Source organism: Physeter macrocephalus, chromosome 2, assembly GCF_002837175.3.
Source record: "Physeter macrocephalus isolate SW-GA chromosome 2, ASM283717v5, whole genome shotgun sequence".
Classification (NCBI taxonomy): Eukaryota; Metazoa; Chordata; class Mammalia; order Artiodactyla; family Physeteridae; genus Physeter; species Physeter macrocephalus.
This window is the reverse complement of record NC_041215.1, coordinates 65,115,194-65,129,809: the sequence shown is the minus strand read 5'-3', so window position 1 is coordinate 65,129,809 and position 14,616 is coordinate 65,115,194. Positions and strand designations below refer to the sequence as shown.

The 14,616-nt window shown below is 41.6% G+C and overlaps 1 non-coding gene across 1 annotated transcript; it reads left to right on the top strand.

Moving 5' to 3' along the window:
* Positions 1-2,134: 2,134 nt before the first annotated feature.
* LOC112064600 (U2 spliceosomal RNA) lies at positions 2,135-2,320 on the top strand. Its single transcript, XR_002891560.1, has one exon. It is a non-coding gene; the product is annotated as a U2 spliceosomal RNA (small nuclear RNA).
* The last annotated feature ends 12,296 nt before the right edge of the window (positions 2,321-14,616 follow it).

Genomic DNA, 14,616 nt, shown 5'->3' with positions numbered 1-14,616 from the left:
ATCAAAAACCACTTGATACGTATAGTAGCCAGCCTCCAAGATGGCCCCCAGTGAATCTTCTCTCTTGGTATTCATGCCTTTGTGTAGACATTCCACAATGAATATGGGCCGATTTTGTGACCAGTGGAAGTGTCAGTGTATCAATTCATAAGCTAGGTCATAGAAGGCAATGCTGCTTCAGTGTTTGGTCTTTTGGATCAGTCACTCTGGGGGAAGTCAGCCATCATGTGTGAGGATGCTCAAGCAGCCCTGTGGACAGGCCCAGAGAGAAAAGACCAATTTACCAACGCCAACTTGCTAACCAAGTGAGTGAGCCACCTTGAACAAACTTCTGCCTCAGCCAAGCCTTCAGATGATTTTAGTCCTCCAGCCTTTGAATTTTCCAGCTAGACCCCAGAAATCATAAAGTGGAGACAAGCTATCCCCCTGTGCCCTCTCTGAATCCCTGATCCACAGAAACCATGAGATAATACATGATTATTGTTGTTTTAAGCCACCAAATTTTGGGATTATTCATTATGCAAGAGATAATTAACATAACACACATGATCACCTAGAAAATATACTTGGCCAAAATTTGAACCTGCATCTGCTAATGCCTCTATATTTAAACACAGGTTTAGAAGAAGTAGAGGTGACAAAGCAACATGTTGAATAAATGTGCACAGGGCTGCAATTAGCAAAATCCAGAATATAGGAAATTCTACAGCATAAATGACCCAACTCCTTCAGCTAGAAAATTGGAAAAAAAAAAAAAAGAGATGAGAAAGGGAACCCATAAATTAAACCCATAAATTAAAAATCTATCATACCTTACAAGGTATGATCGATTGTATTACTCCCAGTATTTGCTGTCCTCTCCTGTGGGAGACTTATTCTTCCCTTCTCCCCTCTGACATTGGCTTTGGCCATGTGACACTCTGACCAATGAAATGTGAGCAGATGTGATGGTTGCTACTTCTGAGCAGAAGTTTTAAAAGTCATTGTGTTTCAACCATTCATCATTTCCATCTGCCAGGAAGTGGGTGTATCCCAATAGGGACTGCTTCTTCAGCCCATGGCCAAGAGTGAAGAGGATGCAGAGCTGACTCACAGTGGAAATTCACATGAACAGGAAAGAAACCCAAGTTGTTCTAAGCTACTGTGATTTTGGAGCTGTTTGCTACCACAGCATAATCCAGTATAATCTGATTCATGCAATAAATGTTTTAATCAAATACAAAAGATAAACCTGGTTAGGATTCCAATTTATGAGACCACTGTAGAAATTTGAATATGGACTAGATATTTAATGATAATTAAGAATTGCTATTTATTTTTTAGGTATGTTGACAGTACTGCAGTTTTTTAAGTTTTAAGATTTAGAACTTTATTTATTTATTTATTTATTTTTGGCTGTGTCAGGTCTTAGTTGTGGCACGTGGGATCTTTCGTTGCGGCGTGCAGGCTCTTTGTTGTGGTGTGCAGGCTTCTCTCTAGTTGTGGCACACGGGCTCAGTAGTTGCAGCACGTGGGCTTAGTTGCCCCGTGGCATGTGGGATTTTAGTTCCCTGACCAGGGATCAAACCTGCATCCCCTGCATTGGAAGGCCGATTCTTAACCACTGGACCACCAGGGAAACCCCTGCAGTTATGTTTAAAACAACAAAAAGAGTTCTTTTATTTTAGACACATGGCAGGGGGAAGGGAAGGTAGGTTAGGGTATAGCTTAGTCATGAGTTGATAATTGTTGATCTGGGTGTTGAGAACATGCCAGTTTATCATACTATTTGTTCTACTTTTGTTAATGCTTAGAAATTTTCATAATAAAAAGTGAAGAAAAAAAAAGTCTATCAACTTGAGTCCCAGAGTTGTCCCTTGACTCCCCAAGGTGTACAGAAAATATGGGAGCTGAGAAGAAGGAGTTGATCAATTAAGTTTAGTGAGTAAGTAAATAAGGGAGGTGTTTGGAGAAGGTCTCAGGAACAAGACATCAAAACTGATTTTCAGTGAGGAAGATGTTTCTTCGGGAGTATTATATCAGGCTAGAGCAATATCAGGGTAAGATTTGGAGCACTGGAGAGGGGTGGGGGGCTCTGAAGGTATATTCCACCACAAGTGTGAAAGGGAACGGGTGTAGCTTAAGTAGAACTGTTATCTCTTCTTTGTCTATTAGCTAAAATCAAACGTAGTATCTGTCTTACCAATTAAAGCACCTGATGTATTCTTTATCTGTGTACTGGGCATTAATGTTTGGAGTTAGGAGATGAATTGGTAGCTTAATTAATCGGCTCCACACCTCAGCTTGGAATTGCATTACTTCCAGGGACAGTGCCTTCCTTTTGAGTTAATGACAGATTGTTTTCTATTGTTCCCCTTGCCTCCTACAAAGTGCTCTAATTCACTTTTTTTTTTTTTCTAATTCACTCTTAAAGAGGCTCCAGACTACATTTCCACCATTTGTACTGCAAGGATAGGATTTCCTGTAAGTGGAGTAGACAAAGTAGCTGAGCTTGAGCCATCTTGCCAGTTTCACCTACAAGAGAATGTTAGACAAGAGGACCACTTGGGCTGAGGGAGAGAAGAGGCTGAGCCTGAGCCTGACCCTCTGTCAGGAGACTGTGAGCCGGGACATGTGACTTAGGGAGAGCCAACACAGACAGCTCTAGAGGGGGAAGAAAATCTGTTGGCATTAGAGAAGCAGCAGCAACCTCAGTAGTAGCACCTACCGCCCCCTGTCCAAAAGAGCCAAGGGAGGAGATTTCACCCTCCAAACCGAGGGTGCTTCTGTCTGGGAAAGGGGGAGAAGACGGGGGTGTGAGAGCAGACATATCTCCCATCCCCTCTCCCACTAGATTGACATTGAAGTTTTGTATTGCTTTGTTTGTGAGACTGAAGTTTGAATATGAATAGGGCTGAGCATTAGAGATAAGACTGGGAAGTTATGGAATAAGATGGAGACATCATAAAGATAAGGGAGTTCACTGCCCAGAGTAAAGGGGCGATTTTACCAGAGGAGGCAGGGAGAGGTTAAACAGCTTCATGTTTACACCCCAATGAATTGCTATGCCTTAATAATCATAGGGTTCTGGACTTCCCTGGTGGCACAGTGGTTGGGAATCCACCTGCCAATGCAGGGGACACGGGTTCGAGCCCTGGTCCGGGAAGATCCCACATGCCGCGGAGCAACCAAGCCCGAGAGCCACAACTACTGAGCCTGCGTGCCACAACTACTGAAGCCCGCGCATCTAGAGCCCGAGCACTGCAACGAAGAGTAGTCCCTGCTCACTGCAGCTAGAGAAAGCCCGCATGCAGCAATGACGTCCCAATGCAGCCAAAAAAAAAAAAAAAAAAAAATCACAGGGTTCCTTCATTTCCCCTAACAACATAACAACAAAAAACGAAACGAAACCAAAAAACTTTGGTTCAGGTTTTTAGTGATACACCATCCACTTCAAACTAGACAAAGCTTGTCTTCGGCAATTGCCCTTCTTAATCTTTCCTTCCTTTTTCCTTCTCTCCCTTAACCTGCAGAAAGGATCTGTGTCCTCCTGCTGCCCTCTGTACAGTTAACTAGTGCCAAACGTATGTACCATCAAGGACACTAAAAATAAATATCTATATTTCCTTTTAATATTTTGCCTACTGTGACCTACTTTTGGTTCAATGTCAAAAGCAAAGGGGTGAGGTGTGCCCTAAATAAACATGTCAGTGAACTCTGTCCTACCGTTTTGGCTGCATGGCTTTTGTACTGTCAACCAAAGTTGTTTTCTATAGACAGCAAAAGTTGCAAAGATCTTCCGTGTCAATACACTGATATTTAAGTTCTGAAATTCCACTTGCTTCATCAAAAATCTGTTTGTTTGAAAACTGTTTCCCACTGATAATCCTGGAATTAAGGAGGTCTAGTTAGTGCCTGAGTCACATGTAGAATTACTTCTAACCCACCCACACAGCTGAAAACACATTTTTCGGAGATTATAAAGTCAAGAGCTGTGAAGGTACCTTGCAAAGAGAGCATTTTGTCAGCTGATGTCATTTTTTAAAAATTTTGTTTATTTATTTACTTTTGGCTGTGCTGGGTCTTCGTTGCTGCACACATGCTTTCTCTAGTTGTGGTAAGTGGGGGCTCCTCTTCATTGCGGTGCATGGGCTCTAGGCACCTGGGCTTCAGTAGTTGCAGCATGCGGGCTCAGAAGTTGTAGCCCATGGGCCATAGAGTGCAAGGGGTTCAGTAGTTGCAGTGTGTGGGCTCAGTAGTTGTGGCACATGGCCTCTAGCGTGCGTGGGCTTCAGAAGTTGTGGCGTGAGGGCTCAGTAGTTGCAGTTTGCAGGCTCTAGAGTGCAGACTCAGTAGTTGTGGCACATGGGCTCAGTACTTGTGGCTCGCGGGCTCTAGAGCGCAGGCTCAATAGTGGTGGTGCCCGGGCTTAGTTGCTCCACAGCATGTGGGATCATCCCGGACCAGAGCTTGAACCTGTGTCCCCTACATTGGCAGGTGAATTCTTAACCACTGTATTAAGAAGGAAGTCCCTTTGTGTGTGCTTTAAAGAAATAGTTTTAATATTCTATTAAACCCTAGGAGTTGTTAATGAACACTTTAAAGTGCTCTAATGGGGAATATACACTCTAGGGGGCGGTTTGTCACCACTGAAGGGCCCTAATCAGGACCTTGGACTTGGAATAGTGGCTACTGCAGCTCCTCTGACTCTTTCTGAACCTACACTAGAGAATTTATTCTTTAGCAATAAGAGATGTTGGAAATAACTTAATAATTTATTGGTGACATGGATGGTTATTGAGGTATGTGCACTGCACAGGCATCTTACCCTTAAATGAATGGGGCATAAGTTTTGGGTGAGCCCAGAACAGTGCTCTAGGCCGGGGTGTTTGTTTAATCCTGTGCTTGACACTTAGTGCAGGATTCTGTCTCCTGATCCGATGAGACGCGTGGCTGGATCCTGCTCTACAACACTGTGGTGTCCAGTTCAAGTTTTCCTGATGAGTTCTGGTCAGGAGCTACAAGTTCATGGAACTCCAGGCTCTAAGGGGACAAATTGTCAGAGGTTCCACCAGGACACCGACGATCGTGTGCCACCAAACTGGCTTAAGCCAGTTGACAGCATTTGATCCACAAATAGTTCTCATGAGATGTATTCAATGAAAAAAAAAAAAGAGGACCAATAGGAAAAAAAAAGTCTATGTACAATGACAAAGATTTGAGGAAGCTTCATAGAAATGTGGTTTTGTCTATATAATAATAATAATATCAAAAAATTAAAAATGGCTTTACTATGTGTCAGGCACTGTTCTAAACTCTCTCTCTCTCTCTCTACATATATATATTCATTTAATACTTGTCATAACTCTATAAAGAGATACTATTATCCCATTATTAACCCCATTTTACTGGCAAGGAAACTGGGGCACAAAGTATGACTTGTCCTAGATGATACAGACAAAGTGAGTGGGGAAGCTGTGATTTGAACCCAGGCAGTCTGAATCCAGGCTCTTACTGTTATAGACACTAGTTTCCTTTCTGAAAAATAGCAGTCGGTAAGTGACCAGGAGCCACAGGAGTTTATAGAATTAAAGAAAACTGGACTTGCTTTAAGAGCCCTGGGGGAAAACTAAGGAATTCTGAGGTTTTCCTTGGCTTGAGAAAAGGCTCTTACCAACAAGAGATTTTCCTGTCAGGCATCATTTGGGCAGCAGGGCTTCGGTGATGAATGAAAAATAAAGCCCTGTCACTTGGTCGATGATGTGTATAAGAGTTTTTCTAGATGCAACAAAGCTGCTGAGTATTAGAAGACTTTGACGAGAAAGGCAGGCAGGTGACAATTTGCTTCTCTTTCCCATATTTGGCTTCCTTCCTTTTATGTCTTCCTATATCATCCTATACCAGAACAACCGCTCACACATCTAAGTCACAGCAAAACATTCCTTCATGAAGCCATATTTTTCTCTGCTCCTTGTACTCCCTCAACCAGGGCAAGAGTTGGGATAATCTGATTACTAGCACAGTCATTTGGTGAACTCTTTACCTGCAGGTATAAATCTGATCTTGCATCTTGCTTTTGCAAGTTCCTCTCTGGGCATGGTTCTTAGAGAGACCAGAAACCCACCACCCATAGCCAGCATCCTGGATGTCCTTGGCTGATTTACTCATTCTAATTCCCACTATGTAATTTTACCAAGTGTTACCCGAGTGTTGCGAGGTGCATTTAGGGCCTTCTTCCATTTCCCTGTCACCGAGGCAACCTGGTGTGCATCTCTCACAGTCCTCCTTTCCTCAGCCTTGCTCTGCATGTTCTCAGGATGCTGGTCTGTCACTCATTCAACCACATCACACAGAACTCTAGGAAACTGAGCACCAGACTAACATAATGGCTCTGTGGGCTGCCAGATCACCAAATTTTTAAAGGTTCTAGAATTTTTAGTGTTCTCATAACTGTTACTTACTTGGTAAGTTGCTAATTCTTTTAAAAAAATTCCCAATGTTTGCATGTATCAGATTACTTTTATGTAAAAATATAATAATTAATTAATGTATTCATCCAACTTGAGTTGAGTACTGGGAACCCAATGCTGAAAACTCAAGAGGGATAAGATACAGACCATCCGTTGGAGTTGTTTTGATTGCAGGTGATAGGAATCCAACTTAAACTAGCTTAAACAAAAAAGGAAATTTATTGACTCATGTAACTGAAAAGTCTGTGTGTAAATTCAGGCATGGCTGGATCAAGGGAGCTCAAATGATTTCATCAGGACTCCTTTTTCTCTATTCATCTCCACTCATCTTTGCCTCTCTTTGTGTGCTGACCTCATTTTCTCTTACTAAAGATAGCTTCTTCCAATATGACCTGAACAAATGGCCTTAAGAAGCTCCAGCTCCTTAAGAATGACCTTCTAAGATCATTCTTAAAGCTCAAAACAGCAGAATAGAGACCCTCTCTCCCTCAGAATCCATATATCAAAATTCAGAAAGATTCTGATTATCTCTAGTTGATCACGTACCTGTTTAACTGACCACTCTGACCAGAGGAATGGAATATTCAAATTGGCCAGGCTTAGGTTATATACTTCCCCCTCAGATGAGGAAGGTTCAACCTGGTTGTATAACATGAAATGTTTTTCCCACACAGAGCAAAGGGTGACTGATAGACAAAAATAATAGATATTCTCTGTGGTAGCCAGCCTCAAAGATGACCCCAAATGATCCTCACTTCCCGGTATTTTTATATCCTTGCATAATCTTCTACATTGTATCATGGTTGACCTGTGTGACCAACAGAATCCTACAGAAGTGATGGTGTGTGACCTTCACGGCTAGGTCATAAAAGACATTGTAGACTTTATCTTGCTCTCTCTTAGAATACCTGCTCTGAAGGAAGCCAGCCACCATGTTGTGAGGATGCCCAAGCAGCCCTACGAGGAGATCCACATGAAGGGTAACAGAGGCCCTCTGTCAATAGCTGGTACCAACTTGCTAGCCACTTAAGTGTGCCATCTGGAAAGTGGATTTTCCAGCCCTAGTCAAACCTTCAGATGACTACAGCCCTGGCCTACGCCTTGACTGCAACTTCATGAGAGAATCAAGCCTGAACTACCCAGCTAAGCTGCTTCTGAATTCCTGAACTGCAGATGTTATGAGATCTGTGAGATAATAAATGTTTACTGTTGTTTTTTTGTTTTTTTTTTTTTGCGGTACGCAGGCCTCTCACTGTTGTGGCCTCTCCCGTTGCGGAGCACAGGCTCCGGAAGCACAGGCTCAGCGGCCATGGCTCACGGGCCCAGCCACTCCGCGGCATGTGGGATCCTCCCGGACCGGGGCATGAACGTGTGTGCCCTGCATCGGCAGGCGGACTCTCAACCACTGCGCCACCAGGGAAGCCCTGTTGTTTTAAACCATTAAGTTTTGAGGAAATTTGTTACTCAGGAATAGGTAACTAATACATCCACTATACTTGCTCTCAAGTAGCTCGTTGCCCAGCCTAAAGTCATAGACATTTAAAGGACTAACTCTAATTTGTAAATGAGAAAGAAAGACAGAGGAGATAGAAAAGAAGCCTCTGTGAAGTTTTCAGAGGAGGCCACTTTTGAGCTGGGCTTCAAGGATGAATGTGAGGAGGAATGGAAATCCAGGCCAAGGGAACAGTACAGGCAAAGGATATGAGACTTGAGAGTGGGAAATGCAAATAGAATAATGTAGTTGTAGTTAAGGTCATGGCTCATTAGAATCACAAGAAGGGCTTAAAAAATAGACAGATACTCAAACCCAACCCCTAGCGAATCTGATGATTAGGAAGCACTGGTTTGAGTTTCCAAAGTTGCTTTTGGTCTTCAGTTGGTTGGTTAGCTGGTTGCTGTGGAGGGGTGAGTCTGCAGCAGTGTTTCTCAGTAGGATCTCTGGACCACTTGCTATAGAAAGCAGGAAACACAGGCTCTTGGTTTTTGGGTTTTTTAAATTGGAATATAATTGCTTTATAATGCTGAGTTAGTTTCTGCTGTACAATGAAGTGAATCAGCTATATATATATATACATATATTCCTTCCCTCTTGGACCTTCCTCCCCCCCACACCCCCCCTCCCATCCACCTAGGTCATCACAAAGCACCAAGCTGAGCTCCTTGTGCTATACAGCAGGTTCCCACTAACTATTTTACACATGGTAGTGTATTTATGTCAAACCTAATCTCCCAATTCGTCCCACCCTTCCCTTCCCCCGCTGTGTCCACTTGTCCATTCTCTACATCTGTGTCTGTATTCCTTTCCTACAAATAGGTTCATCTGTACCATTTTTCTCTTTCTGGCTAACTTCACTCTGTATGACAGATTCTAGGTCCATCCACATCTTTACAAATGACCCAGTTTCATTCCTTTTTATAGCTGAGTAATATTCCTTTGTATATATGTACCACATCTTCTTTATCCATTCATCTATCATTGGACATTTAGGTTGTTTCCATGTCCTAGCTATTGTAAATCGTGAACATGGGGTACATGTGTCTTTTTGAGTTATGGTTTTCTCAGGGTATATGCCCAGTAGTGGGATTGCTGGGTCTTAACTATCAATGGCATTCTTCACAGAATTAGAACAAAAATTTTACAATTTGTGTGGAAACACAAAAGACCACGAAAAGCCAAAGCCATCTTGAAAAAGAAAAACAGAGCTGGAGGAATCAGGCTCCCTGATTTCAGACTATACTACAGAGCTACAGTAATCAAGACAGTATGGTACTGGCACAAAAACAGAAATATAGATCAATGGAACAGGATAGAAAGCCCAGAGATAAACCCACACACATATGGTCACCTAACTTATGACAAAGGAGGGAAGAACATACAAGGGAGAAAAGCCTCTTCAATAAGTGGTGCTGGGAAAACTGGACAGCTACATGTAAAAGAATGAAATTAGAACACTCCCTAACACCATACACAAAAATAAACTCAAAATGGATTAAAGACCTAAATGTAAGACCGAACACTATAAAACTCTTAGAGGAAAACATAGGAAAAACACTCTTTGACACAAACCACAGCAAGATCTTTTTTGACCTACCTCCTAGAGTAATGAAAATAAAACCAAAAATAAACAAATGGGACTTAATGAAACGTAAAAGCTTTTGCACAGCAAAGAAAACCATAAACAAGATGAGAAGACAACCCTCAGAAGGGGAGAAAGTATTTGCAAATGAAGCAGCGGACAAAGGATTAACCTACAAAATATACAAACAGCTCAGGGAGCTGAATATCAAAAAAACAAACAACTCAATTAAAAAATGGGCAGAAGACCTAAATAGACATTTCACCAAAGAAGACATACAGATGGCCAAGAGGCACATGAGAAGATGCTCACCATCACTAATTATTAGAGAAATGCAAATCAAAACTACAATGAGGTATCACCTCACACCGGTCAGAATGGCCATCATCAAAAGATCTACAAACAATAAATGCTGGAGAGGGTGTGGAGAAAAGGGAACCCTTTTGCACTGTTGGTGGGAATGTAAATTGATACAGCCACTATGGAGAACAGTATGGAGGTTCCTTTAAAAACTAAAAATAGAAACATAGGCTCTTGGGTCCAAACCAATCCTAATGAAATAGAATATTTGTGAGGGGGTAGAGTGGGGTCCAGGGACCTGCACTTTAACAAGCACTTTAGAAAATTTTATGCAAAGTAGTGCATTAGTGTACAAGTTTAAGAGAGGAGTAAATTATTGAAAACCCAGGAAACAGTTGTTTTGTGGAAATAAGGAGAGTTTCAAGAAAGAGGTGGTAAATTCAAAAATGGATTTACATTCATGCCATAATGATGTAAAAAAATACTTAAGTAAAAAGACTAGCAGGAAATATACCAAAGTGACCTTGGTTATATTATGGTGGTGACACTGTAGATGATAGTTTGTTTTGTTTTTTGTAGTACAGGTACATTCTTTCTATAATTTAAACAGTGATTTTCAGAAAGGTTAAGAAGCTGTGTTAATGCTATGGAGAAGTCAAGTTGGACAAGTGTTGAAAAGAGGTCATTGGCCTTGGCAAGTGGGAGGCCACTGGAGACCTTTTGATGAGGGGGTGGAAGCCAGATTACAATGGTTGGATTCAGTGGATGGGGAGAAAGTGCAGGGAGCCAGTATAGACCATTAGTTCAAAAAGTTTGGCAGCAAAGGCAAAATTTAAAATAAAATTGTTCTTTTTTAAACGGATTATAAAAGTAATACTTGTTTATTATATAAAGTTGGGTAATACAGAATATTAAGTACAAAATAATAGTCACCCATAATCCCCCCACCCAATGTCAAGCCATGCTAAGATTTTGGTATACTTATTTAATGAATATTTCTCCTTCACAACAGTGCGTTAAGAGAGAGGAAACGGTCAAAATCATCCATATTATTCTCAAATGAGGAAACCAAGGCTCAGAAAGAGACTTTCCTGAGGCCTGAAGAGTCCATAACAAACTTTGATTCCCATAATGCTTTGGCTTGCATTTACTGGGTGCTCTGCCCCCACCCTGCAGCAGAATTGGCCAGTCAGCCCTTTTCTTGTGCCCCATTGTGTCCTGAACAGATACTTCAGCTGCAGCACCTCTAAGATTTCACTGCACCTAAGGATTATATACTTAAATCACCAACTAGGCCTGTCCTCTTTGACAGTAGGGCCTAGGTCTCCTTCATCGCAGTATTCCCAAATCATAGCATGGCATTTGACAGAATCACTGCACAACACGTGTTTCTAGAATGATGGGTAATGCTTTGGTAGAGTAACTAATGCAGTTTTAATTTCCAGTATTTCCTGCTTCTCTGTAATGACTGCCCCATTCCGGCAGTAGTGAGAGTGTTTCATGCCCAGATTGCCTCCAGGTAAGAATAACACAGTAGAACCAGAGGCTAATTCTTGGCTTTTGACTTTCACATACTCAGGTGGGGTATAAACAATAGTTTTGGAAGACAGGCTGAAAAGCTGTACTACCTCCTCCCTGCCTAAATATGGTCTAATTGGGAGGAGAAAGGAAAGTTGAGGAAAAGGAAACAAGTAAGACACCGGCGAGTGTTCCTGAGAAAGGGGCCTGGGCGCTATCTCCCACCCTGCTGAACCCCATTCCAGAATAGAATTTGTGGAGTAGGTAGAACACCAGAATCCCCCTGCCTCGTGGCAGAGAAGAGGAAGTGGCATAGTAGGGGAGAAATGGCCACTTGGAAAATCTAGACCAGCACACTGTCCGACAGAAATATAATTTGAGCTACGTATGTAATTTTGAGTGTTCTAGTAAGTAGCCACATTAAAGAGAGTAAGAAGAAACGGGTGAAATTAATTTTAAATATTTTATTTAACCCAGCGTATCCAAATATTATCATTTCAACATGTAATTGATAGAGAAATTATTAATGAGATGTTTTGCATTTTTCTGTACTAAGTTTTTGAAATCTAGTGTGTATTTTATAGTCACAGCACACCCCAGTTTGGATTAGCCATATTTCAATTAAGTGTCAGACAGAGAAAGACAAATATCATATGATATCACTTATATGTGGAATCTAAAGAAATGGTACAAATGAACCTATTTACAAAACAGAAGTTGAGTCACAGATGTAAAAACAAACTTGTGGTTACCAGGGGATAAGCAGGGTGCGGGGGAGGAGGGATAAATTGGGAGATTGGGATTGACATATACACACTACTATATATAGAATACATAACTAATAAGAACCTACTGAATAGCACAGGAATTCTATTCAATACTCTGTAATGACCTATATGGGAAAAGAAACTAAAAAAGAGTGGATATATGTATATGTATAACTGACTCACTTTGCTGTACAGCAGAAACTAACACAACATTATAAATCAACTATACTCCAGTTAAAAAATTAATTAAAAAAAAGAAAAGGGGGCTTCCCTGGTGGCGCAGTGGTTGAGAGTCCGCCTGCCGATGCAGGGGACACGGGTTCGTGCCCCGGTCCAGGAAGATCCCACATGCCGTGGAGAGGCTGGGCCCATGAGCCATGGCCGCTGAGCCTGCGCATCCGGAGCCTGTGCTCCGCAACGGGAGAGGCCACAGCAGTGAGAGGCCCACGTACTGCAAAAAAAAAAAAAAACCAAAAAACAAAAAAAGAAAAGGAATCAGTACTTAAGGAAATGCAAATGTATAATAATGATTTTCAGAGAAGAACCATCAGGCTCAAATGTATCTTGTGATGTTTGCTCTGCTTAAAAATAATCTATGAATAGAAATGTGTGATTCCAATTAAAAAAAAGAAAAAGTTCAGCAGCCACCTGTGGCTGGAGACCACGCTAGACAGCATAGGTGGCAGGTCTGGATAATCAGACCAAAAATGGACCCATGGACTGCCTAATACCACAGCTGAGAACTGGAGACATAAAATGTTTCCTGTGTGCTCAAGAATATCATAGACAAGGACCAAAGAGCCAGGTGACCTAAGGAGATCTTGTTTGGTAAGCAGCTTTTGGCAGGAAAGAGCTCTTTGCAGGAAAAAGTTCTCTGCGGGAGGCCCCTTTTGTCTTGTCACTAACCTTAAACCAGGCACCCACATGATCTACTCATCTCTAGTCCTAGCACACCTTTCAAATCTTTTGATCACACAATACCTTGCTTAACCTGTTGGTTCTTTCTGCAGATCAAAGAAGTAGAAATGAAGAATAAATAATTAACAGATGACCAGATCTCATCCCTAGATTCCCCTTCAGTAATCTCAAGAACAAACTGTGTGAACAAGATAGCATCTAAAGAAAACTCACGAGAAGTGGACAAGCCTGCACATAAGCCTGCACACAGTGGGGGATGGTGACAACTCTGACCCCCTATCTCAATGATTAACTGAGATTACTTCCTTTTGTCCCCTGAAAAACTTTCATGGCTGAGCAGAATCTTCAGAGGTGGTTTTGGGGGACACTGAGTCCACCCTCTCCCCAGATTGCCAGTGTTCTGATTAGAAGCATCTTTCCTCTCTACCAACATTTTCCTCTCGAGTATTGATTTTTGAGTGGCAAGCAGGCGGACTTGATGTGGAAACAGATTCAGGTTGAGCTGACCTGCACGGACTGAGTGGACAGAGGGCCATGGGAATGCTTCAGTGGATGCCATGGAGAGATGTCTGTCCAGGCATCCAAGACCCACCCCTCTATACACATCCATACTCTGTAAACCCCCAGGAACTTGGATACCACCTGGGGAAAGATGAAACCCCAACCTGAATTGTGCCCCCTGTATTGGAAGCCTGGAGTCTTAATCACTGGACCACCAGGGAAGTCCCAAGAAATTTGTATCTTGATTGGGTCATTAGAGGATTGCTAATTTGGACGACGTTGTGGCTATGTGGGAAAATGTCCTTATCTCTTAGATATGAATATAAAAAAATTAGAGGTAAAATATCAGGTTACTTGTAGACCGATGTTCATAGCAGCCTTACTCATAGTAGTCAAAAAATAGGAACAACTTAAATGTCTATCAACTAATGAGTGGATAAATAAAATATGGAATATCTACATGATGGGATATTATTCAGACATAAAGTATTGACTAGTGCCACAACATGGATGAATCTTGAAAATATTATGCTAAATGAAAGAAGCCGGTCACAAAAGGCTACATATTGTATGATTCCTCTTACATATAATGTCTAGAATAGGCAAATGTATTTTAAAAGATGGAAGGTAGATTAGTGGTTGCCTAGGGCTGAGCATGTGGAAGGAAGTGGGGTTAACGGCTTAAGGATTCAAGATTTCCTTTTGGGATGATGAAAATGTTCTTAAATTGATTGTGGTGATGGGTTGCATGTATCTGTGAATATAGTAAAAAACATTGAATTGTGCACTTTAAATGGGTGAATTGTATGGCATGTAACTTACATCTCAATAAAGCTGTATTTACAAAAGAGGGAAAAAAGTCATGCTCTATAATTTTGTTTAAAACAACTAAGAGAAAAAAGGAGCAAATATGGCAGAGTTAACATTGTTAATCCTGGGTGCTGGATATTACAAGGGTTCATTATACTATTCTCTCTACCTTTTTGTATGTTTGAAATTTTTTTTTTTTTTTTTTTTTTTTTTTTTTTTTGTGGTACGCGGGCCTGTCACTGTTGTGGCCTCTCCCGTTGCAGAGCACAGGCTCCG